A 27,903-nucleotide genomic window follows, 5' to 3' on the forward strand; every position below is an offset into this window, starting at 1 on the left:
AGGCCCTGTTCTGCTATTATCTCACCTATTTGAACTATTCTCAGTTTTAAATTATGACAATTTCTCTGGGCTTCTTGGACACTAAAATTGAACTGGATTGCATTATTTGTCATAACAATTATATGAAACATAGATTAAGGTGGCCAAATCGACTTGTTTCAGGCACACTAATAAATTTGTCAGATTCTACCTGCATATGCTAGATCATCATCTGACTAATTATGTTTCTACAATGTTCCTCATTAACTGTGAAACCTCTTTCATGACCATCAATGAACACCTTTTTTTTTCTAAAATACAAAACCAGTGTATGTTATTTTTAGAGTCATATAGAATAGTTTAGGTTGGAAGAGACCTTTAAGATCATCAACTGTTAACCTAGCACTGCCAAGTTACCACTAAACCAGGTCTCTTAGCACTACATCTACACATCTTTTAAATACCTCCAGGTGGTTGCAAATACAGTAAGTAAGAGCATAACACCATATGTTAAACTTTCTATGCAACGCATTAAATCCTGGTATCCTGTGGAGACATAATCACATTAGCGCTCTAAGCACATGTAATACTTACATTTATTGATATGTTGGAGAAAAAGAAGTAACCTTAGCTCATTGACATAATTTCATATTCATATGCCAACTACAGTACTATACCACATGGTGACTGGTTATACTGTCCTTCACGTTGGTATTCAGTAAAATATTCATATGCACACAAGTCTCAAGTAAGTAAAAAGTTTACGTCACTTCAGTTTGATGAATTTCATTAGAAACAAACAAAATAACCCCATCGTAAGATTTCAGGATCCAAGATGAGGACTCCTGTCCAAGATAAATAATGATAAAACTTCGATTCCAGACTCTGTGACAAGTCCTTCACTAAGCAAGGGGCTGTAAGGCACATAAACTACCAAGGAAAGGTTTTATCAAAACCCATCAGCAGGCTGAGCAGAAGTGCCCAGGATCGTGTCTTTCCATGGTCTAGGAGTAAGCGCTAATGAAGCAGATGAATGTCAATAATATGCTTTGTTAAATGGATACGCGACTGGGAAGACCCTGAAAAGGTTAAATTATCAAATGCATGAAAGCCAGCACAACCTACCACAACTACTGGGAACTGTATCAAGGAGTGTGGCCTGTGTCTGTCCTTTTTTGGACCTCCATGAACTGTTCTGATACATTAATGTGCAAGTACAGAAGTATTCTGGAGGCAACAGAACATTCCCTAGTATTATACTACTATATAACTAAATGCTGGTTCTTTATACTTGTGCATGCTGTTGTCTGCAAAAATAACAGAAATGTGATTTCACTTTGTTTCATACACACAGACATGCTTTGTTGATACATGAAGCATCAAAACAGAGAAAAATTTATTTTGAAAGGGAACTCTAGAGGTCATCTGTCCCAACCATGCTCAAAGCATGTAATTAAGCTGAAATAAGCACATAACCTCTTCTTCCCCAGCATAAAATTTTTACGAAAAATAAAATCTTATTTTGGCACCCTCTGATCACAGTTCCACTTACTGTTCTATTTTTGTTAAAGAAAATACAATGATATTAAAGAAGTCCCAATACCTACAACAACCTGGAATTTTACTCTGAAAATTACATTCCACTTGAAAATGGAGCTTTAAGTCCTTTGTAACAAATGGAGGCAAGGTTATTTTGTAAGACTCTACTTGTTAGCAAGTTATTTTTATTCATATCATTAAAACCTGTCTTTCTTATTTGTTCAAAGAGATGTCAGTTTGATCTACTGATCATAGCTTTTGTATATCCATGGTTTTCAACTTTTAGAATGCATGAATCCATACATTAAAAAAAAAGATGTGGTTTTGTATTTCATCTCCTAGAGGCCTAATATTGCAGATATACAAAATGTTGGCTGCCAAATCTTTTTGTCAAGATGAGGGTTTTGGAAAAAGCCATTTATATCCATTAAGTCACTACAGCTACAACCAGATTCCGTTGAGTGTATACCTTAAGCAAACCTTAAGAAATTCTGACTTGCTTTCCTCTCTAATAAATTTGTAAGAAAAAAAAACATACACGCAAAAAGAGAAATGAAAGACCCCTGGGTTTGGGGGGTTTTCTTATTTTCTTATATATTTCTTTGTATATAAACTACTAAGTCATGGAGAAGTAAGTCACAGGAAAATGGCATTATTCTACAGTGTGTCTGCCCATATGTACAGTACTACTAAAACTCACTAGTATCAACGCAATTTATACTGAGATTCCAAGAACTTGCTCCTTGACACACACTTCCCAGGTGCAAAACAGAAGAAACAAGACTTTTTGGAAAACGTTTGAATACTGTAATCTAGATAAAGAAACAACATTAGGCTAAGTACATTACCAAGGTGTAGGTTATAAAAAGCAAAGAAATACACCAATTGGTTTAGTGCCGGCCATTGCTAATATACACATGTCAAGACCTGTTCTTTTCGGGGAGTTTCCTTAACATGTTTCTTTGTAATAAATCAGTAAGACTCTCAGCTTTTATTTTTTAAAGTTTCTGATCCTGATATTGGCTGAAAATAACCTAAAATAACCTAAAAAGATCATCTGTCTGCAGCACATTTAGTTCATATCCCCAGAAAATAAAGAAAAAAAACCACAAAGAACATTCTTTAAAATTTTGAGTTGATGATGATTTCGGGGACCTGAGTCATTTTTACACATTTGGGTTTGTCAATGACAAGTAATTTGCTTGCAAACATTCAGGCACACCATGTCAAATTTAATAGCAGCAGGAAGGATATTCTCATGCTCAATAATTTTCTAGTTCAATAAACATTTCTCACCTGCTGTCAAGGCATATCATATACTTACTCTCTTTAGATACTACTAATTGTATTTTTGGACTTCCTTCTACTTCTTATTTCTGAAATCCGGCATGATGGACAAACACTCCATAGCTGTTTTACTCAAGTCTTAACTCCAGAGATACTTTCAAGATGCTCTTGTGGTACTAACAGGTTTCCCTTGGAAAATAAGCATCAACTGAATATTGGTTAAGATTTCTTCTGCCTAATTAAACTTAGTAACCTGAGATGTTTACTGAGAGGAATACATTCCTCATTAATCATGCAGTCTATACATACATCAAAAAAGTTTCTTTTGCCATGTCGAGCTCAGCTTATTTCTAACGTGGTACTTGTGCTATGTCTGTTCTTAGAAGCTGTGCACTCAGAAGTCAAGGAGCATGAGGTATTTATTCAAATGAAGTATAATTAATATAGGATTACTACAGCAACAAAAATTAGATGCTGTGCAAACATACAGAGTTAAAAAATAAAAAAGCTATAGCACTGACAGCAGTACCGACTTGATGTACAAGTACTAACATACATAAAATTCCAAAACGTATATAAAAACTTTTTACTGAGCTAGATCACAAATATATTAGTTCATAGTACTACATTTCAAAAGCCTTAATTTTTTATCATCCCATTAAAGATAAAATATGTGGCCCAATATAAAATTTGAGATTGTTACTTTTAGATCTGAATTTCACTCTTTCCTATCTTTTCCATTTTATTCTGCTTCATTAACAATGATCCTAAAGCCAATGCTGCATTTTACTACCAGGAATTCAAACAGAGCAAACTAGAAATCTTAAGAGTAATCTCAAATATATATCCTTCTTGTCTTCCTTCTGCTATCCTCATTAAAGTCTTGTAACACTCAATAAACTACTTCTAAGGTAATATATTCCTTAATGCTTTCCCAGCTAAATTCTTGCCTCAGGTTGTAAACAAAGAGCTGTGGTCCATATATGCATTAGTACAGTTCAACAATGCTTCCTAGTGCCTGCTTGCACACACTCGCACAGTACTGCATAGATTTCACTCTGCGTTGGCAAAGGCCCATGTCTACCTGTTCAGATCTGTGTTTGTTTTCTGGCATTTATTAGTCATAGTGAATGCTGCATATTTCACATAATAAAAGCATTTTTAAATTTTATGTAGAATAAATACATTACTCCAAGTTAAAAAATTTCTGGTAAACAACAGGGAAAAGTCCTGAATTTTATTAGAACATAACATATTTCACGATTTCATTATTTTAGATTTTTCTTTTCAGTTATAAGTGAGAACTTATTTTAGCGAATTTACATAGTGATATTCAGTGCTAACCAAAAACTTATCTGTCTGGAGAGTACACGCACATACAGACACATGAAGGCTCTTGTAAATAACAGCATTGTTTTCAAGAGCGTCAGATTAGGATGATGGTCCTGAAAATGAGTATGAAGATCACATGAGGTATGTATGTATGTTTTGGAGCTCCTACTGCTACTAAGTACCAATAACGATCACTGTAAGACAGTGATGGCATTATAGGTTAAGCAAGCTCTGAAAAAGGTGTCTGTTAGACTGCAATATGAATATTACGATAATAATAGAGCAGTGTTTCTCTCAAAACAAAAAGCTTGAAAAGAGTTGCCTTTACTTTTTCCACACCACATGGATAACATGACAATGTGGTGTGTAGTACTGTGGGTAGGGAGACGTCATATTGGTGCTGGTCTTCGAAAATTACTTCACTACAAATGGGTGACCAAAGCATCCATGTCCTTTGGTAGGCCTCTCCCAGCAACATAAATATCCATACTGGGAATTCTTGAAATCTGAAGCAAACCTATCATTGCAGTTCTTGCTCCATTTGCCACATGCAAATTTCAACTCACATCAGAAAAATCTCAGTTGTGGCATATTTATTACTTTTTCCTCTTCTCTCTGTCCTGTATTTCACTAGATTTCTTTTTAAGTCAATGCCCTTGCCATGGGCAATGCAAGTCCAATGCCATTACAAAATAATTGCAAGCCAAGGACTTCTGTCTTCTTAAACAATCTTATCACTTACTTAAGACCACCTGCAGGGGACAACTGTCAGAATCAGGTTTAATAATTTACAGTACACCAGATTCTGATGACCATATGATATTGATGTTAAATCTCATTTCAGCTGCACTAGAGTGCTATCAGTGTGCTTCATCTGTCTTCATACTTTCTGGATATAGAAAGTACTTTTTTTTAAGATTATATTGGGTTGATGCTGACTTTATTTTACACTCCTAGATAATTCCATTTCAACAATAGAAACGATTAACATCTGGAATACATACGCATCAAAAGTTTGTGTGGTTATCTTAGCAAATAATAGATTGGAAGAAGGATAGTCTACACACATTTTATGGATTGAATTCATTGAATGCTTCCGTATTTCATCCGTGTATGGCTTTGGATACTGTTTTCTAATGCAAAAAACACCGAGTAGAAATGGAGTCAAAAAACATAATTTGTGTTATGGCTGGAACTATCAAATCTGGAGGGAATTCTTTGAGAATGCTTCCCTGGAATAAGCTATTTGAAAATGCAGCATTTGGGAAGGCATCAAACCAGCAATTGTCACAGCAATAAGATTCTACGTAAGGCATCAGCCAGAAAACATCCCTTGTCAGTTATAACATTAGTTTATTCACAGTCCTGCTCTTCATTGGCATAATATAATAAATATGCAAATTTAGTAGTTGTTAATGACAGCAGTTATTTCCCACTTTTGCTTTAAAACCCAATGGGTAAGAGTTACTGCTGTATATGTATCTGTTGTTTAGCAGGCACATAAGACCCACCAGAAGATTACAAATATTCTGATTTTCCTGAACTTCATCTGGTTATGAATTTTTTTCTTATAAATGAGCACCAGATCAGTGTCATGGAATTCTTAACATAAGCACAGCAACAGCAGCAAAAATCAGGATCTACTTCTCTTCTGCAGGACTCCCCGAGGAACTATATCTGATGACTCAGACACTTTACTACTTGTTTACAGTGTTTGTATGCACGGAGCTGTGGGAAATGATAAAAGCTGGTACCTGGGGGTAAAGGAAGAAGAAAATAGAAAGATGACTGATCAAAGCAAATGTTTCTGCTGGCCTGATTATAAAAGGAACAGAAACAAAAAAAGTTCTATGTCACTTCCAACAACACTTATCAAGAGTGACTGGCTGAATGTTCATCATATGGTAAAGCTGTTTGCCCAAAGAATAGGCACTAGACTGCACCACCTTTCACACATATGCTCCTAGGTCAAATCCCATTCACTCCATCTGCAGCAGTGAAAACTTATCATCGAATTAACAGATGCAGGTGGTCCCTTTCCACCTCAAAGGAGAAAAATGTCAATGTGAAGTCTGCAGGTAATGGGAAGATCAGAACAGAATGATTCTGTCCCTACCCTCACACCGAGGCAGAGCTCACTTGGTTGTTATAGGCATACCCTGCTACACGTCAAAGATGCTTTACAGAAATAAAAAGTTAAGAGATTCAATGAACATTGAAGCCATTTTCCCTGTAAGAATTCATGTAGCAGAGGGGGACTGCACGCAGATGCTTAAAAAAAACAAAAGGGCAGTACAGTGCAGCAGAAGATTCTCCCGTTCAAATCCCATACAACTGCCACAAGAAACGAGATCTCAATGGCACAAATGGAAAACAAAGACCACAGGGATGCTACCGCGTAGTCACCCAACAAGATCCTCTGTGCGTTTTCACTACCATTAGTGTTATTATCAACAACAGAACTCCCAAGGAATGGACAGAGAAATGACAAAAAGTAGAGTGTTATTGTCTCTCTTCCTCACTGCAAGGTTTCATTATCCCCAGGTGGTGGATCTACACAACCAAATTTATTTAGCATACTCACCAGTAAGCATGTACTGGAGTTGCATAAAAGAGATGTATCTTGCAGGAATATTTTCCCAGTACACATCACCACAAAAATGTTACAAGATGCAAAGTCTGAAAGGTCTATCACAGGCAGTAAGCAGTTTGGAAAGTTTAAGACATGAAACACAATCCTCATAGGATAACCAGACCTACTCAGACTTCCGTACAGCTAACAAACCCTGGGGAAAAGCCTATCAAAAAGCAATTCTTGTAAGATTTTTTTTTTTTAACTGAAAGGAAATTCCTTGAGGGAGACACTTAATTTTTGTTACTTCATCTTAAAACGAATTTGTAAAAGAACATGAATTTTCTTGAGGATGAGATTCTTTCTTTAAAACCAGGAAACCCCAAGTAAGACTTATATAAACTTGCAAAGCATTTAAAGAATACGGAAATAATTTTAAGAACATGTCAAGAGTGTCCTTGACCCTACACTGTTCTGAGAACAGCAGGAACTATGAGACAGTTGTCTTGTAGTATTAAACATATCAACAGTTTGTTGTTGCTAATGGGTATGTGACATGGATGAAAACATTTTGCAGTATAACTGCTACACAGATGAATAAGCAAATCCAATCTGATATCTTAGTAGACGACAGTACAAAGCAAGACAGTCCATTTTTGTCATAAATCACAGAATCACAGAAACTTCAGAGTTGGAAGGCACCTCTAGAGATCATCTAGTCCAACTCCCCTGCTAAAGCAGGATTGCCTAGAGCACATCCCTCAGGACTGCATCCAGGCGAGTCTTGAAAATCTCCAGAGAAGGGGACTCCACAACCTCCCTGGGCAGCCTGTTCCAGTGCTCTGTCACCCTCACCGTAAAGAAGTTTTTCCGTGTATTTGAACGGAACTTCCTATGTTCTAACTTGTGCCCATTGCCCCTTGTCCTGTCACTGGGAACCAATGAAAAGAGTCTGGCACCGCCCTCCTTCAACCCACCCTTTAGATACTTGTATGCCATAATAAGGTCTCCCCTCAGCCTTCTCTTCTCCAGGCTAAAGAGTCCCAGCTTTCTCAGCCTTTCCTCGTAAGGGAGATGCTCCAGTCCCTCAATCATCTTAGTTGCCCTACGCTGGACCCGCTCCAGTAGTTCCCTGTCCCTCTTGAACTGGGGAGCCCAAAACTGGATGCAGTATTCCAGTTGTGGCCTCACCAGTGCAGAGTAGAGGGGGAGAATGACCTCCTTCGACCTACTGGCCACGCTCTTCCCTACGCAGCCCAGGATTCCATTGGCCTTTTTGGCAATAAAGGAAGCTTATGACAAAAAGGAGGCTTATTTCTTTTCATCCCTAGTATGCAATCTCCAAAAACACCACTCAGCTGACTACAACTTTGAATTAATAACAATAAATAGCTGTTTCAATAAAATGTTTATATCAAACCGTAAATCTATTTTCCTTTTTTCTTAAATGTCTTAATACTAATTATGACATAGATGCAATATTTGCATTCCTTTTGGGGCTGTACACTTACTGTTTATATGCAAATATGAAATAAAAGATTAGAGGAGTCACAAAGCTTACTCTTAATTTGAATCCAGCACGTGTCATAAAAAGCAAGGCAGCTGGAAAGGCAAAGGAATATGAGGTAATAGAGATTTACATTCTACAATACATTCAAACAGACAAGAAGGGGATTAGATGTACATTTGGGAAATCTGGGTATTTTCTTTTCTTCCCTTTTTCCTTCCACCTCCCCAGAAGCCAGAGTTTGCATCACATATTCTCCCTTTGCAATTTTGTTTGCGATTTCCAGTTTAATATTTAGTTTGCTATTTACTGTTGAAAAACAAGCAAACAGAGGTAGTGGCAAGCCTGCTACCTTTCACAATTCATAGTTTAGAACATCTAATATTTGGAAGTGTGTACACGTGTTTAAAAAAACAAAAAACCCTATAAAGACCTGAACTTCTTTTATAAGAAATAATATGTGAATATTTCTGTTCTGCAGCTTTATGATCAAATAATCTATCTAAACAAGGTGTCCATTACCAACTGTGTCAGAATTAAATCAGTATTAGCTATTCCAGAACTGCTTGGAAAATATTCCTAGTGTAATGACCAAAGCAACAAAGCACTGCAGAAACGGTACATCAAAGCTCTATGGAAGAGACAGTGAAGAGGAAGGAGAATCAAATCTCTGCCACAACTTACTACAGCAAGAAGGAAAAGTCTAAGAAATGTGGTGTCCAAAGGCTAACAACAGACATACTTGTGAAATCTCACTCACACTGAGGACAAACACATGGAAGATACACCCTACAAGAGGATGAAAGTCTAGAGACTTCTTCAATAAGAATCACCTCAGTAACTGCAAAAGCTAAAGAACCTGGAAAAAATACCAAATTTATACAATTCCTCGTCTCCATGGTCTGTTTATACCTTTCTTTCTGATAGCAACAGACAAGGGACAGCATGTCTACTTCTGTTTATGTCCTATCTTTTTAAAATTCATGCTAGGTAACTTTAGAATCAATCTGAAAAGTCACTCTGAAGGTATGAAATAATACAAATCTTGGACCCGGGCAATGATCCTGAATAGTGCTGTCGACTCAACAACTTGGGAAACATCCATGAAGAGGCTATGCTGCCTGTCCCAAATGTTTTACAGCTCTGGTCTCCTTCCTTTCTATTGCAGCCAAAAGATCAAGTTGGGTCCTCTCACGAGGAAAAGAAAATAAAGCTTCATTTTCAAACACTAAAGAAACCTTGCCAAGCTCCCAGAGAAATAGAAAAGTGGATTTTCTATGTATAGAAAGTGTGGAAATAAGAGATGGAGCTGTGCCTTCTGCAGAGGAGTCATCCCAGTGCCTCTAATTTAGTGGTACAGAAATAAAACCAGAGGGGAAATTTACCCTTTTCATGATCTTCATAGGAAGGGCACAACCTTTATCTTCACACAGGAGAGTAAGGAAGAAAAAACCCCATACAGTCCTGGGTTACTGTGATGGCGGAGAGAGGACACAGCACTTTAAAGGTAGTGTTGATGTACCCAATAATTGCCCATGATAAATGTATGCAGAACGCAATGATTAATGCTTGAATCCCTGAATTTCCCTATACCTAACCTTCAAGAAACACGCACAGATCTACCCTCCTTCTTCTGTATAACCTTTACATCCTCTGCTTTCATCAAGCTCATTCATTACCCAAGAGCTTGGCAAAGATTCCTGGTTCTGCTAAAGAAAGCCATCACACACACACATTCAACACAAGCTAGCTCACAGACTATTTTTTCCAAGCCCTCACAGCTCTGTGAAAGTCAGGAATGCAAACACCTACACTTCACAAGAGGCATAGCTATAATGATCCAAAACACTCACAACCAATGTGTACAAATACATCCCATCAATACTCAATGAGAAAATATGGCCTGTGACTGCCTCTGCTCCCTGAATCATAACGGATGAATTATCCTCCCACATCTAAAAGCAACAGAGACTAATATTGTGCACACTGTATCTTTTTTAATGCAATATTTAGCTTTGTGTGAGAGCTATCTCCCTTATCTGACTTTTATGCATGCTCACCACACTTTTTTCTTAACTAAACCAGCCATAGTTATCTTGCTGGTTTGCAGTATGCCACTCACTAATTAGCCCAGGAATGGAGGATTCTTGTTTGTTTTGGTGTGGTTTGTTTTTTTTTAAATCACCACTATTACCAGACACCAGGAACCTGAACCACACGTGATCTTCTTGCTCCACAGCTATTATGCTGCAGATCACCAGAAAATAACAAGCTATGAAAGATGTTCTAGGCCATTTTACTGCAGACACTAGAGAGTCTTGTTCTCTGACATGTTTTGAGAACTAATTAACTCCTCATACTCTGAACAAAGATTATTTTTCATTCACTTCACATTCAGAGGAATTCTGTATTCCTTTTTCAAAGGCAGAAGCTGTCCAAAACCCTTCACAATGAAAGAAGGTCAGGGTCAGACTTCTCCCAGTATTTCTCCTATAGAATTTTACAGACCAAGCATACATTTACCTGCATCTGATGTATATTTCACTTGCCCTAATAAAGAAACAGGTATACAAAAAATGACAACAGGGGGAAAAATGGCTTCCAGGGCTGGGTAAAAAATGATGTGCTTACATAGTCATATAATTTCTTATTACCAGTAGTAGTTCCCTTGCATATGACTGAGAAGCTAGAGATTTGGCTTATTTGTAGCCTTTTCCACTTATAACTTCCAAGTGACAGTGTCATCAGTCCACTGCGTCACAGACACTGTAAATAATGCAGGTTTCGCATGATAGGTTGTCATTCCTTTCAGAAATTCTGCTTTGTCAACATCTTCCATAATACATTACAATACTTGATGTAAACCCTGAATAAAAATAAACCATCACAGTTTAGGAATAACAATATGCTCTATTTTTGACATCTTAATGGCAACAGGTTTTAGTGGTTAGAGTGAAGAGTTAGGAAATGGTATTCATAAATTCTGTTCTTTGCCCTGCCAATAACTGCCTTTTTATTCACAGTGATAGTGGGCTTCTTTTGTAATGCTGATCCATATCACATTAACGCAACTGAAACACAGAGACCATACTCTTACTGCAGTCCCATCTGTCATACCAGGAAAGTTATTCATATCTGTTTGTCTTTATTCTGTGAAAAGTTAAGGACAATTGTATTTACCAGCTTGATGGGGTGCTATACAATTAAGCGAAACCATATGTGATCGGTAGCTTGCAAGCAGGTAGATGCAATTGGCTGAAGAATTATGAGGGGCCATTACCTAAACTTGTATTAAAAATGATAACTGAACTGAATCCTGTCCCATACCACAAATCAGGTACTTTCTGAGGCCTGGAAACTTCAGATATATGGTTGCAAACTTCATTTCAGATTAATTTGGCAGGTGAGTGCTGTTGAAGTAAAGTACCAGGGGAGAAACAAATTCATTTAAAGGGGCATCCAGTCTATAACATGGGCTGGACAGAAAGAAAAAAGACAAAGGTTTCTAGCTTCATTTTAAAGAGCCAAAGGTTTGTATGGTTTCCAAGCTTTTTCAGGGTTTCCATCAATAGCACAAACACGTATTTAGACATGAGTAGTGACCATAAGTTTCAAAAACTAATTATGAAGTTCATTCCAGTATTCTGCTACAGACTTTTGTATAAAGAAGTGAACCCTTTGCAAATGAGCTACTGACATTAACAGTGAAAGCAGAGAACTCACCCCAACTTCAGTACAACGAGTAACTTTGTTGATCTTCCTGTGGTGGTGAAAACTGCAGGTTTCCTCCAGAACGTTTTGCCTCACTAATTCTCGCATTAAAAGTCACAGGATTTCTCTTTTATGAGTAACTATACTACTTCCCTCAGTGACAAGTGTTGCAAACTGAGTAAATACTAGAAAAAAAAAAGAAAAAAAAAGTTAAATTTTAACACCTCCTCCTCTATTAATTGACGAGTTCCTCCCTCGTTTAGTTTGCAAAGGAATAACAAAAGAAGCAAGGCAGCCATACGGGAAATGCTGTAAAGGGCTTAGCAGTAAAGAGCCTCATGGCATTTGCCATTGAACAGACAGGCATTAAACATCTGGTGCCTTTTTCCGAAGCCAAACAGCTGTCCGGCCTGGCCAACGGCAGCCTGCTGGGGACAGGACATGCCACGCACTCACCAGCATCAGTTCACTGCTCCCCAAAATGCCTTTTCCCATGTACAGCTGTATATCCCAGGGTGGGGTCACCCTAGGGCAACACAAGAGTTAGGTCTAAAAGCTCTGTTTTAAAAAATAAATTCATACTAACTTCCTCCAGGGCAGAACGGTGAGGGGAAGGAAGGCAGGGCCGGCAGCAGGCAGGGGCGACGGCGGCGCTGTGGCCCCAGGGCCGGGCTGAGCCCTCAGCGCCGCCCGCAGACGGTTCTAGAAACTGCCGTCCGACAGGCCCGGGGGGTTCGGGCACCCCCGGCCGACAGCGGGAAACACCGACTGGCGAGAGAAAACAGGGCACCCCCCGGGCTGCGCCCGGCCACTCGTGGGAGAAACCCGGGCAGGCCCGGGGTGACACCAGGCCGGTTGGGAGGGAAATGGCGGGCACCCCCCCTACACCTCTACGACGTCTGTGAGGCACTGTGAGGAGGGAGCCTCAGAATCTGCTTTAAGCCATGTTTTCTGGAGGTACTTACACAGCAGACGCCACAGTCTCCAGCCTCCTTGGGGGCCGCCTGCTCCCCCCAGCAGGCGGCACCTCCGCCCCTGCCGACATTTGCTGCGAAAGCGTCCGCGGCGGCCGGGGGTGGGCGGGGGGACACCGCGGGTCAGCGTTAGCCGCTGTGGGGTGGAGCGGGTATTCACCCGTACTGGGGGGGAGAACGGTATCACTCACGTTTTGATTTGGAGAAGGTTGCTAGAGAAGGGCACCCCACAGGAAGAAATTGTGGGAAGATTTTAGATTGATGACTAAGGAAAAGTTTCCACAGCAACTCTGATCGGCAGCCAGCGGTGGTGTCTGGGAGCTGAGGTGACCTTTCGGAGGAGGAAATCTCTCTGCTGCCAAGAAGGTGGCAGATGCTTTGTGGAGAGAGGAAACCTTGTTGACAAAGCCTGAAACTTTGATTTCGGCTGGAAAGGAGCGGGTGAAGGGCACATGAGCCTCCCGCAGACACCTGAGGGAGGGCCGGGCTGCCTGCGGAAACCAGGCCTGGAGCTTGCTCGCCCATCTGTGCGCACTCCCGAAATGCCACCTGCGGCCGGGCAGAAATGCCTCAGAGCTCATCCGAAATAACTGCTAACAAGGACTCTGAAATTACCATCCCTGTGTTTTCTAACTAGCCACAGGACTGATAGATCTGCATTGCTGTTGCCGTATTCATATTTCAGCCCTGCTTAATACCCACCTCCGTGAGGCTGGGGTGGTCAACAAGTATCCAAGAGGAGATGAAATTCTGGAGGATGACAGAAAATGCATAAGGGAAACTGGCATTACTGATCACCCCTTATCATAATGGCCTTTCCTCCTGTGCCGCAGAGATAGCAGACGCGCCTGCTGTTCAGAAGGCTACTCACTGTGACTGTAATATTACACAGGTAACTGTTACTTAACTGCAGTCAAAAGACTCTTTTCAGGTAGCGATATCCTTGATCTAAAATACCTGTCAAAGAAGATGATAGGAAAAAACATTGCAATCAATAACACTTTCAGTTTCTCAACTTTCTATAATACTGTTCTGTTGCAAATCAGACGGGGGGTGGGGGCGGGGGAACTACGCTATGCTTTTTTCTTGTTTGACCAGGCAATTTACAAAGTTCATCCTTTAATGCTGACTCCTGGACACTGCAGATATCCAGGACGGTGAGATAATTTGCAGATTCAATTTTTGTTCATGAACTTTCAATTTGCCTTTCACAAGTAAAACCAATAATTGATTGGAACAAAACCCAAGGGCATCTGATATAAACGGATATGATGTGTTGCAGTTGTCTGACATTCCAGATTGATCTGCGGAAAGCTAAGATGTGCATGAAATTAAAAAAACAAGGAAATACATACATTTTAATCATGTTCTGCCAGTACCTCATCCCACCAACCTGTTACAACTGAGAAAGTAGAATACTATGTGCTGGCTCTCAATATTGTCTTACAAATACTGTGCACAGATTTAACACCTACAATAAATATGTCAGTGTCAGACTCTCATTGGTGTTTATTACCTGTGGATGTGAAGATGGTTTGAGAAAAATCAGCCACTCATAAAAATGCAAAATTTGCATGCAAGGTGTGGTGACTGGCTCAGGCTACCTAAAATGCTGCAGCTTTTTTTGCTTGTCAAATCACACCTCTTTGTCTAAATTATGCGACATTTCAGAAACTTTGTTAGTTGGTAATTCTCTGAAGAGATCCTAATTCTCAGAATTTGATGCTTGCAAAGTCGCAGTGTCTGTATGAACCTTGACTGCTTGTTAACAGCAGTATTCATAGACTGCTTTTTTTGTTGTTGTTTCCTAGACAACCACTCCAGGTTCCCCCCAGAGCTCTTGCTTTTGTGTTCCCTGATTAAGATGTACATGCGGCTTTTGGTTGATCTTGTTTGTGGGAATACTATTAATTTTCATAGGTGCAATATTGATTAACTTTTTATTTTCTCAAACAATATTAATTCCAGTACTTGATAAAGGATGATAAGATTACATGAATTTTAACTTTGCTAAATTATAGCTTAAGCTCCCTAATGTGGAAGTTATTGTAGTTTTTTTGGTCAAGGCAATTTTTGTTTTACACAACAGACTGATTGAATTCTACAGTTCAGTTTTTCTCATTTTTTTTTATGCAGACCAGCCATAATTAGAACATGCTCCTCTTGTCCTGAGGACTCCTAGAGCTCTCTTTTGAGTCACTCAACTATGAAATTTTCTGAGTTTGTAACTCAAGTTGTAAGTCCCATATAAGTGTCAGGGATGTGGCTCCTCCACTGTGGCTCCTACTGCTACTTCCAGTCCCTTGCAGAAGTTTTCCTGACAGTACAAAGACCATCAAATCTACCATCTTGTCTTGCCTTGGTCTTTGGGTAAATGATTAAATTTCAGCCGTGGCCAAATTTCACTCTACTCAGAGTAAAATCAAATTGGGGGTAAGGGAAGAAGGGGTGGAACTGCGCTAACATGTGGGTCTAGGTGAACCTGGCTTGTCTTACCACCTGGAAGTAGATCAGTTACTTCACCAGCCAGATAATCCCATACTGAAATGACTCTAAATTTTAGACGAGGAGCTATCTTGGAAAAAACACGAAAGTGTTAACTTGAAGTTCAGGTTGAGTTTAAGTGCCTTCCTCCATAGGAAGAAACCTTAAGAATGTGCTTAATGGGCTACAAAATCAGGACCCCAAGGAGAGCTAAGATCTGGACAGCAAGTGTAGTATCTCTGCCTACCAAAATTACATTCCTTTGTCTCTCCAAGCACTTACTATATTAAAATATTAATATACACATTATGTTGCTTTACTAAAAATTAATTGTAGATTGAGTCTTTATTGGCATGAAGCTAGAGTTCTTAATATGATTACAAAATCTTACATATTGGACAATATATATCTGATTTGTATTTTATAACACATTAAAAACTAAACACTTTAAGCCATTTTTTTTTCTAGCATATATCTATTTTGTATTTTTTACAACATAGACTTTTATTTTTGAGATGTTTGAATCTTACAGAATTTACACAGCTGTTGAATGCATCTGTTTTACTTGCTGAAAACGTGCCTCAAAATTAAGTAGGCCATTTTGCTTAATATGAGAAGCAAAGAATACCGTTTCATGAACATGAAATTCAAGAATATCAAGCAGAAACCATTATATGTTCTTTTCACTAACACCATAATAAATAACAGCTTATTTTTTTAAATTTCTGTCAACAACTAGTACTGTGTTTAATTGTATTTATAAGGTGACCTGGGGAATACAAAAAGTGGATGAAAGGTGCGTGGAACTTTCTTATTTTATTTTTATATAGTTCTTCTTGGGGAAAAGCATCCATTTCTCATGCTGAAGGAAAGTCCATTGTTCTTCATGCAGTTTATGAATGCTTTCGGGTATAACTCACTATCTGAAAAATATCTGAATTCACCACCTGAATAAGTTTTTGGGAGGCGTTTAATGTATCTTAAATTAGAAAGATTACTTCTTTAAGAATAGTGGGAGACAGTGAAGTCCCCCACTTTTACTGCTTGAATGTAATTCTGGAGCATAAGCCCTTTTGTAAATATTGGACTAAATACACAACAGGTTTTCTGTTAGTATGCTGCTTTAATATTTTTTACAATACCCTTTACTGTTGCCTTGTTTTCTCATGTGGCTCTTTTTGGGGGAGCATTATACACAGTCAGTCAGCTTTATATGGTTCAGAATTGCTTCTGATGCTTTTCTTTCACACTAAAAAGCCTCTGTAGTACATTACCCCACTTTACAAATGGGAATCTCATACAATGTTCTTTATGTACATATGTAAATTGCTTTCATTTATTTATGCCAGTGGCCTCTGTGCTTGAATTGTATGGCTGCTGAATAAACAACTTTTCTCCCTTAATTACTTTTTTCATGCCATTCATGTCTGCTGCCACGTGGTACAGGATGTATGTAACAAAGCGAGGTGAGCTTAACCTCGGAACATGAGTTGGTTGCTAAAACTCCTTGGAAATACCTTGGAAATCCTTTCTGCCAACTGCCTACTGGAGGAGAAGTATGTTTGCACAGATTTCACCAGTGAAAGTTTCAGTGCCTCCTTTTTCAGGCACAACTTTGTTACAAAAAAAGAATAGTGAAAGATATTTACTTTTATTTCCATCCTTCTACTAATCCACTATTATGAGATCTCTGATCTGCAAACAAGGGAACATCACATGAGCAACAACTGTGGCTCTCCACAGGCTCCCCATTTGCCATTTCCAATTAAGTGTTCCTGGAATGTTCAAGTTTACTCTTAATTGTATTTCCAATTTCATTAGGTCAAAACTAGGCTCTTCTGTCCATCTATGAAAATTTGCTGTTTCCTTGAGAATAAGAGAAAGAAAACTGACATATAGGTTCATAATGAACATACTCTTGAAGATGTGGCGTTTAAATGACCTTATTTTCTTTTATGTCATCTCTTCCCATGAGTTACCCATCCAATGTCCTTTCCCTCTTCCCTCCGAAACAAAGCCTCCCCAGCTGCCCGTGTCCAGTTGTAGTCTATGGCAGCATCTCTACTCTCCTACTGACCACCCATGTGTAAGCACATTTTTGCTTTCTTGCACTAGCACAAAAAGATAGCAGCACGCAAACATTTGTTTGATACCAGCCTTCCAGAACAGCTATCCTTGAGGTGACTTGCTAGCTCCTAGACAGCAAGTATGCACTGCTTCTCAGCCAGTGAGCCGGCCAGACAAATTGCTTTCCATGCTGTGTATTATGCAAGTCTGAAGTAGAGGAAAATACGAGTGAGGTCAGTACAAACCAGACACCAGAGAGAGAAAAGCATCAGACAATATCCAGTTCCAAAATGATCCATTGGCACCTATGTTTGCTGGACACAGAGAAACAAGTCTAAATCACACATGGAAACACGAAAATAAATTTTGACTCTGGGAAACCTTTTGACACCAGAATAAAGGTAATCAATTGCATGGCGCTTTTTTTTTCTGCCTTTTTTTTTTTCTTTAATTGAAAGTCCTTGTAAAGCTCTAACCTAGAGGCACAAGGACAATAACAAATAGGAGACAAAGAGAACTCAGAGAGCAAGAGTCACAGCAGCCAGTCACCTTGGGCTATGCCTTAGACAAAGCTACTCTGGCTTTTTTTTCCCCATGAGTTAGCCTATGGGGAGACTTAGTCCATGGATAGCATTTCCTCTGTACTTGTCATTAGAATGTGCACATCTGGAGAAACAAGTACTGTGAATCCTTCTCAATTATCTCTCAATATATGGTACAGTAAATCTATGGTGGCATTGATCTTAAAATACTGTGTACTCCATTACAGCCTCAGCTAACCCACCTTTAATGGGAAAATGATCACTGTTTATCCCTTGTTTATAGCGAATAGAAGAACACAGTAATTCGAACTATTCAAAGGATTACCATTTGTTATAATGTCTAACTCAACACCATTTACTTTACTAAAATCTAACAAAAGATGTATAGCCACAAAAAGGCATTTTTTCCTCTGTTCTCTAGTGCATAGGCAAAACTTTGTAGTTTAGATTTACTAAAACTGCATCCTCCAGTGCAATGCAAAGAACTCCATAAATACTAAGCACCATTATTATTACCAATGTAAATCAAAAGGTACAATTATGAATGAGTAACAGAAGCCAAAATTTCTCAGTAGATAATGTTATTACCAGCTAAGATCTTAATGCTCATATTGAACCATGCTGGAAGAGATGCTTGTCTACAGTGTGAAATCCTTTGGCTAAGGAAAATCTTTGTATCGAAGCAAATGCTTCTCATGTAGATGATGCTTTGTAAGTAATATGTAATGACAGAGGCAAAGAAGAGAAAAAGGGAGTAATTCAAACAATCACTAGAAACTGAAAAGCCCTAAATTTTTAAAACAAATCATAATATAATCTAATATAAACAGGAGAGAGATTTGCTTTTTTAAAAACACAAGCGGGTATGAAAAGAAAAATTCCTTTAAAAAGACAGACTTGCCTCCCACCATCCATTTCCATCATAGGAATTTGTAGGAAACTGTAAAACATTTCTATCATCCCCACTATTTTAGCAAAGGCAGGTAAGGCACATGAGAGATATTATACATACAAACACGGACCCTCAAGGAACTTCTAACTCACTTCTTCAGGACGAAGAGAAGAATGAAGGAGTCTATAGAATTTGTGCCTTCTGTTTCTACATGAGGGAACTGATGGCAGATTTGATTCAGAGGAAAAATGTTCTATCACTGGAAGCAAAAGAGCTGTGACAGGATGTCCCTGAGCTGTACTGCTTTAGGGATCAAATTCAGAACTCTTGCTTGGCATTGCATTGGGCCATGTAGGGACACTCCAGTATATCACTGACTCCCCTTGTAACCTGTGACAATTCATACCCTAACTCCCCAAATATAAAAAGGATCAATAACACTTATTTTCTTTCATCTAGAACGTTATAAACTCTCTATTCTTATGTATACAATTTTGCATACACACACATATACACATGCAGTCACCCAAATTGTTTCACTTTTTCAGTTTCAGTGTTGTTTCAGATATTCAGTTCTTTGATACAGATATAAAAGATAGGTCTATATGTGCGGGAACCTTCTTGGCAGTTGAATAATATACTGACAATGGGTGAATGTTGTATTTGGATGTCATTTGGTATGTGCATGTTACCTGATTTGTACTTTTCCTTTCTTTTCTAGTTTATACTTTGCTTAAAATAAACAACATTAATGGTCACTGATGAATGTTTTCATGTATCTGCACTGAGGTGGCATCTAAATCTCACGGAAGTAAAAGGAAAGCCTCACAGGATTCACAGCATCCCTGACCTTTTCCTCACATCTGCTGTCCTCTTCCTACGCATGCATGTACACAGAGTCAAAAGATTTACAAAGCAGGAAAACAAATGGAGTCATCTGAGTCGTTCATACTGGGTCACATCCCTGCTTTGACAAGGTACAGTTTAACCTCAGACTGAACCTGATTTTCATAGACCATGGGGAACAGTTATGTAACAATGATCAGTTGAAACACAAATAGACAAAGATTTTACAAACCAAAGCAAAGGTAAATTATTAACTGTTATTTAAAAAAATTAATTTTCACATTAGCTTATCTTGAACTAAATACTAGAAAACTACAACCTTAGCTTTACCATTTAGTTCTCTTCTTGAGCAGCTAACTTATTTGATATTTTATTGATGATTGTTATACTCTAAATAATTTAAAAAGAATGAGTCTTGAGGAAAAGACTCACCCTTAAGAATATATCTCTGTAGTACGGCTTTATGCTGCTTCTGTATGTGGTCGGCCCTTGCACAGCCGGAGGATTCTCATGTTTGACATTTCTCTGTGGGACACTGATCCTATTTCTTTTCCTGAATGTCACAATTAAGGATTTTTCAAACTGTCCCTGATGACAGCTATAGTCAAATGTACTGCGTGGTTTTTTACCTCTCTGAGTGAAAAACTTCTGTATGGCAATTGTAGGATGCTATACATTGAAGACAACCTAAAAAACTAAAAACATTAGACATGCTCCCTCCTCCTCTTTCACCCTTCTCTTCCCTTATTCAATTGCTTAAAATTCACTCACATTCCAGCTCAGATACATCTAAATGGAACATTACATTGCTGTTTAGCAATATGTGCAATAAGGTAATAATTCATGATGCAAAATCCAATCCCAACTTAATGTGGCTGTAATAGAGAACTGCTTTTATCCCCTTCATTATATAGATGTGCTATATGCCTTTACTTTGTTACATGTGATGCAATTTTTGCAGTTACAGATGAATACAAATTTAATAGAGAAGGGTAATCAGAAAGGAGAAAGACTGTGGTACTGAAGACTGATCTTGGTTATTCATGAGGTTCTTCTAAAACTCCTCCCTGTAGGAAAAATCCAATGGCAGGAGGGACCTGATGTGAAATTGAGAGCCAACAAAGAGCAGAGAGAAGTTGTATAATCATTCTTCTCTGTAATAGTGTTGGACGTTATGCAGCTCGCAGACTTTTTTCCCCTATAATTTGACTCTCTTACTCATCTTATGCTATTTCAGTAAATCAAGAGATGACTCACAGAAAATCAGAATCCAGGCACAACAGAGATACCATATAACGAGTCATTTGTTTTATACTGGGAATGTTGGCAAACTTACGTGTATACACGCTGACTGCTCTCCTTAGTAGACAGTTAAGCTTTTGACTGCTGGATAATCTCTCTTTACCTTAATCAATTGCACTGTGACATTAGATTTTGAAATAGGCTGGTTTTCTTACAGTAACAATGCTGTACAACTGACTCAGGAACAATTGTTAAGGCTGAAATTGTCATTAAAGATTCATGCCTCTTGCCCAATTTACTTGTGGTTCTTAAGAACTATTTATTACTTGTTTAAGGAATGCTTTCAGACAGCTTAGACTAAAAACACCATTTGTGTCTATGCCAGGCATGCTCAAAAAAAGTAACAATTGCATTTCTGTTATGAATCCAGCATCAGATCTAAGCCTCTGCTAGGAGAAGCATTAAATAAAAAAATAAAAGTTGAGAGAGCTTAGATACCACTTGGCTGATGTCTCCTAACCTCCATAAAGTGACCAGAAAGCTGAAGCTGGTTTGGATTTCTTTTGCTGTTGTTTGTCTGGTCCTGCTCATGTGTAACAGTGGCATTTGTGAGCAGTAACCAAAAATGTATATTAAACAAGAATCCGGAGGCAGAGTGCAATATCCTATATGGTAAAAAGTAAAATTACTCTTGCCACTGCTATCCAGCATGATATATATCAGTAAGATACAATACTAGCATTTATATATTTACTATCATACAGTAAGTGAAAATTCCTCCACATTGCATTGGCCCTGAACCTGGCTGATGAGTTTACATAAAGGCTAAAGCTAGCCTCTCTCATTGTATGTCATGACATACAAAAGAGATCTTTGTCAAAGACAGCAGATGGGGTAATATTTTGTTTTAAGATGAATGTTTCTTGTTCTCTCTCTCAGTCCTCTTGTATCTTATGTCAAATACAATTTCAAAGTGCAATCTTGAACCTCTTATGGCCCAAGAACTTCAGATTAAAAACTAAAGGATTGGATTCCTTGAATGCTGTAAGTAAATGCTAAAAGTGGACCAGAAGTTCAAAACCAATCTCTCTGGACCTTGTAATGCATGAATTAATTCTGTTTTATACTTTTCTGTTTTGTTCTGCTAAGCAAGTTCTTATATTGGCTTTATCCGAGTGCATTTCTGAATTGCGTTTTATTCTTGTCCTGTTCCCCCAAAATAAATCATCTGTGCTGTAGCACTTTGTTTAGGGAGGGATTTGTTTTGTGTTAGAAAGAGGTGTTTGTACTTTGAGGTTCTTCACTTAGATCAGAAACCATAGAGATTTGTGATTCCACAGTCTTGGACTGAATTCTGTTCTCCCCAGAATTACCGGAGGGCACGCTTAGGATTGTAGCCTTTCCTTTTGAGCTTGTGCCCCAAGCACTGATCTGATGCCCAACTTTTAGAATTGCCTTCAACATAGCAGATAACTTGTTCTCACCCCCCTCTTCTTATTTTTATAAGATCGTGAATAAATCCCTTATGTCTGTCATCCAAACACTCTGTGGTGCTTTTTGTACACCCTATGGTGGACACAAATATAGCCAACTGCATACATTTTCAAATACTTTTATATGGGCAGAGACTCCTTTCTTTTGGAATTGTTATAAAAACAACTTGCGCCTGAACACAGGCTGAAAGTTTCACAGAGTCCTCCTCCTGTGAGCTGCCTCCACTGTACTGATCATATCATTACTTATATTAACACCTCCAACACCACTGCCTTCTCTCTTGGTGTTGCCTGCCCATCATACACAGACTGAAAGTGGGTCAAGGATGCACTGAAGAATTTTACAAGTCCAATCAATGTTTGAATCAAAGAGTACTACTGCATAAAGAAGTCATTTGACCCAGTAAGTCATGGTCAATATATAAACAAATAAATAAAGTGCCTAAGCATGTAGCAGAATTTCATGCTTTAGCACAAACAGGCCACGAGCAGAGGGTGAGTTTCTAATTAAGAGAGAATTGCTATGGTAACCAAAGGTGGTCACACATAATTGGGTGTGAAACCATATGAGGCTTCATGACAGAGGTGTCTGCATATATTATCCAGTACATTTTCTGTTTCTTAAATAGAATTACATTGTCGGGTCAGACAATATTTTCCATATTTTATGTGCCTTCTTTTTTAGCAACCAAAAATGCATCACTGTGGGCTTCAGTGACAATTTCAGCTCTTCACTACCCTTCTTGCAGCCAAGGCAGCAGAACTCTAGATGTGACTCTTTCATGAGCTAAGAAGCAACAAGAGAGAATGACACTTCCAATGTATTTATATGAAACTCAGGAAGGGGTCTCTGTTCTTTAAATGATATCGGGACAGTCTATGTGCAAAGACAAGCTTGTAGTGAGGATTCTCAGCCCCAACTTAACTCTCGATCATGCGTCAATAACAAAGAGAGGTGTATGACTACACATTTCCTAACCCAATTGAATGGGAGAGAGGAGCAGCGTAATTCCCTGTGTTGGCCAAGCAGAGCAATCGGGGACGAAGGTAACTGCTCAAACGGGGATTGTGCACGCTGTCTAGCTCCTTGATATCATAGACTTGATATTACAGTGTCTTAGTTAAAACAGTTATTGTTTAAAGTTGGCATTTTGTTATCACAATTAGTGGGAGAGAGATGAGTGATAATCTTGGAGACTCAATTATTCTCTGCAACCAAGACCAGTCTGGTAGGAGCAGAGGGAAAGCATAGAACTCAACACCACATCAACACAGTGACACCTGCTTGCAGCAACGAAATTTACACCTGCTGCAAATTTACGAAAATTATTTATCAACTTAAGCACTTCCACGTAGAGTTATGAGCATTAACTAATTAGATTATGCATTATCTATGTAAAGAATCATACATTATTTGTGTAATGAATCCTAATGAAGATTAAAAGAAAATCTCATTACTTCAAATTGTTGTTCTGGCACAAGATTTCAAGATTCCTATTAAAACCCTTTCTTGAACATGTAGATATGAATGAAAGGTCAGATCTTTGACTTACAAATCCCCATTTCTCTGTACCAGCTGCAGTTAAGGGGCATAGAGCTACTTCAGTGCAGCCAATATTCCCCTTGTCTGGAGGAATCTTGTGATGTTGTCGGGACAGGATAAATTCAGAAATGGGGAGGATAAATAGCTCAGTTCCTGCGGAGTTCCACTACTACTACTACTACTGAGAGAAGCTTTGAGACTCGATTCTGTTAAGAAATTCTTCAGGATCTTAACTTGTGCTTTTTCAATTTACCTTATATTTGTGCTCGTTCTTAAAGTGCATTGTATTTGACAGTTTCTCTGTATCCAAGGAGGCAATTAAAAAGTTCTGACTTAATACATTCTTGTGTTCCTGTTGTCTACAAAACAAGAACATAACTGTTCTGCATCTTTAAATGAGGTAGTGGGATATCATTAGTCTCTCTGCATAACTGAAAAGGCTGCTCATCCACTCTGAAAGTGCAGTCTGTATACACAGTAGGGTATTAAGGCAGTCAGGAAAAGCATATCTGATTGAAAAATAGTCAAAGGTACGTCAAAACTCTCAGCCAGCACTGTACTGCCAATCTAGCTGTGTTCTGCTGTTTCTGCACATCCAGATTTCCCATTAATTACATCTCAGCAGGAGTTCTGCATAAAGCAGTGAGGTCAAAGAAATTTTCAATCACTAAGGGAAAGCAGAATATCATAGTCTACCTCTGTCATGCAGAGAGGAGAACCTTGCCCATGCTGATTCAGTACAGCAGTTGACAACAGCTGTTATTTGTTAATTATTGACATATCCAAAGGGTTCTATGGCTTGACAAATCGGTAACAGATACATTATCTACTTTGTTGTATCTCATCATGGAACATATGGTAGCAGTTTGATGTAGTACAATTTTAATTTTTTTTTTACTGTATTACTACATTGAATTCCTCACTTCTTTTTCAGTTGCTTCTTGATGCATCAGAATGTGTGCTTTCTTTCGTTTTCCTTTTTTTTTCTAGTATCCCTCTGTTTTCCGATACAGTAGAACTACACAGAGGTACTGATGTATCTTGTTTGCCAATTCACACATTTTTTTTTTCACCGTTAAAAAATATCAACCAGATGGTTTCCAAAAATGCCAATTATATCTAATATATTGTTTGAAATTAAAGTATCACTGCAAAATGCCTCATATCTTATTACGTGCTTGAAGCTATACGTCTCACTTTGGATGCACAAAGAACTGTGTGTTCCATTGCTGTATTAAACAAAAGCCTACTGAGAATTTGAGCTGCTTCAAGATAAATCTGAGTGAATAGCTAAACTGTATGCTACGAAGTATTAATGTGCATCTAATGCTCAGAACTGAAAAGCAGTATAACGAACATACTGATTTTTTATTACAGTTAAGAAATAGACTTGCACGTGCACATCAATGGAGACAAGATACATATTTCTGATGACCAATGTTTTGAGGTGTTATCTGCTTTGACTTGTACCTGTAAAGTTACTTAACTATATTAAATGACATTTCATTTCCTACTTCTCTATAAGCTTACATTCCCATTTCGGAAGGCACTTGGGGATCTCCACTGCTGAAAATTAATTTTCTTATAACATATAAAATTTAGAACATTAATAACCATAATTTAGTTTCCTACTAGAAAATGAGATGTAGAACCTGTCACTGAACTTGACACACGTGCAAATGACTTAATTCACGGATGAATTAGCACTTGAAAAAAAGAGGGAACCAAGTGAGGGAAAAGGAAAAAAATTATAAAAATTAGGTATTTAAAAATCAGTATTAACCTGATTAACTCTTTTCTTGCTATATTAGCTTAGCCTGTACATACTTTTCACAGAGTGCAGCTATACAATATGAATGTGAAATCTATTTTACAATAACAATAACAAAGAAAGGCCTTGTATTTGACAGCTCTGGCAGACGGTGGTTGGAATTGTTATAAACAGGCTTATGCCATGCAAAGTTGATGACTTAGACACTGAGTAAAACAAACCCTTGATGTACCTCAGCTCTTTCTGACAACGTGTAGCACCAGGAATAAAATTAATTATGAAAATATTCTTAATAGGAAAATGAACTAGTTAAAGTTGGAGCTGAAGCACTATTTAAGGGTGAATTTTCCAGGCACAGGAATTCTAGAAAACTGTGGGAGGGCAGGTCTTTGTGATCCAACAGAGACTCCAAAAATATCACAAGCTCAACACAAGGAGGTGTAAAGAGCAAAAGTCCAAGTGCACAAAAGAAAGTATATAAAGCTTCACATACAATGAACAAGCACAAACTACGTATGCCTGGCATTTGGAAAAAAAAGCAAAAAGTGCAGAGGCTTACCCTATTTTTTAAGAGGCACTGCATGCATGCACACAGCCAGGGCAGAACACAGCAGTTTGCTCAAGAAAGCTCTATAGGAAGGACATCTAATGCTCCAATTAATGAATGGCCTAAATGAATGAAACAATTATAAACTGGATGTGAGTAGGGATACAAGATCACTTTGAAAATAAAGACAGACTTAGTTAGCAATGGCAAATACAATGTATTGCATAAGGTATAAGCACTTGCTGAGCAAATTTAAAATACTGGGAAATTAAACAATGTTGAAAATGGCATAGATATTGTTAATTGGCAGTAAAAATAAAGTTATCATCATGGTACTTAGAAACCACATATACTAAAAGCCTGCTGTTACAATGCAGATAAAAAAAAGGGCAAGAAAAATTCAGGAAAGTTAGCATGATGAACACACATGCTGTAGTTTGCACGACGATTTTCTAGAACAAAATCAAGCATGCTTACAATGTATCAAAATACCAGTTATCTATTATTTTAATTTTGGGAATACCGTAAGTTCACTTACAATACGTAAAAGGTCATCTGGAAAGCCTGACGTGCAGTAGCAAAAATCTTATTTTAAACATTATCTTAAAAATATCTTTGCCCTTTCTTCTGACCGATCATTTGTACAAAGCTTTCTCCTTATGTCCTTAAAATTTCTGGGAAAAACAAGCAGTAAATCCTGCACAGGTCTCTTCCTGAAAAGACAAAAACTTTAAACTCTGTAGGCCCACACAGAAATGCCAAGCCACTACAACTGCCTAAGCGCAACCTGAATCTTTGCCTGGATTCATAGAAAAATCAGTAGTCCCTTTAAATGATCTTGTTCTTCCTGGGATTTTGAAAGTAGCGATTAAGCAGCATCATCTCAGCATCTGGACAAGGCAGTGGGATACACTTAAATTCAGCCAGGCAGTGGTTTTGCCACATGCACATAAGGGTTATTGCATAAAACCTTTCCTTACCGGCCTTCTCTGGCCCACCTGAGATTTCTGAATCTACACCATCGCGCTAGTTGTCTTTCTCCTAATGATAAGATTTCACTCTTCCCACAGCAGTTCAAAGGCTCAGACATGCTGGTGGACCAGGAAATAAATCTCAAGTGGCAAGAAACACCCCTTCAGAACAGATACTCTTTCCGCAGTGTTGAAATTCTGTGCATCTGGTACAGTGAGATCTTTTACTTCATACAGTCCTAAAACAAGCCCCCACCAATAACCTGGGGTTATTTGTGGTCTAGTACCTCAGACAGACAGAAATGGAAAAGAACTATGGCTTGAAACTATTAATTAAAACTTTGTAAGTATCATTTTGCTTAAGATCTTAAATAATTGAAATACAAAAAGCTTATCTGCTGTAACTATCAGTAGGTAGTATCAGCATTGGAATTGTTCAGAAAGTCGCATCCACATTTGCTTAGAAACATCAAAATTGTATGGATTACCAAGACAAATTAAAAGAAAAGTTCTGTCATCTAACTCCTATAAAGATACCTAACCTACCACAGGTTTTAAAAGATGCAGATACCTAAACATCATGATGAATTTTTTTTTTAACATA

The 27,903-nt window shown here is 38.2% G+C and overlaps 1 long non-coding RNA gene across 2 annotated transcripts in view; it reads right to left on the bottom strand.

The window, feature by feature from the left end:
• The window catches only part of LOC134519425 (uncharacterized), a 55,249-nt gene extending 42,255 nt beyond the window's left edge, over window positions 1-12,994 (bottom strand). For both annotated transcript variants that reach the window (XR_010072214.1, XR_010072213.1), the window contains exons 1-2: window positions 12,893-12,994; window positions 11,940-12,112 (exon numbers count right to left, since the gene is read on the bottom strand). This is a non-coding gene — a long non-coding RNA (uncharacterized LOC134519425). The remainder of the gene's footprint in view (window positions 1-11,939; window positions 12,113-12,892) is intronic.
• Between the last annotated feature and the right edge of the window lie 14,909 nt (window positions 12,995-27,903).

This window comes from Chroicocephalus ridibundus, chromosome 8, assembly GCF_963924245.1.
Source record: "Chroicocephalus ridibundus chromosome 8, bChrRid1.1, whole genome shotgun sequence".
Lineage (NCBI taxonomy): Eukaryota > Metazoa > Chordata > Aves > Charadriiformes > Laridae > Chroicocephalus > Chroicocephalus ridibundus.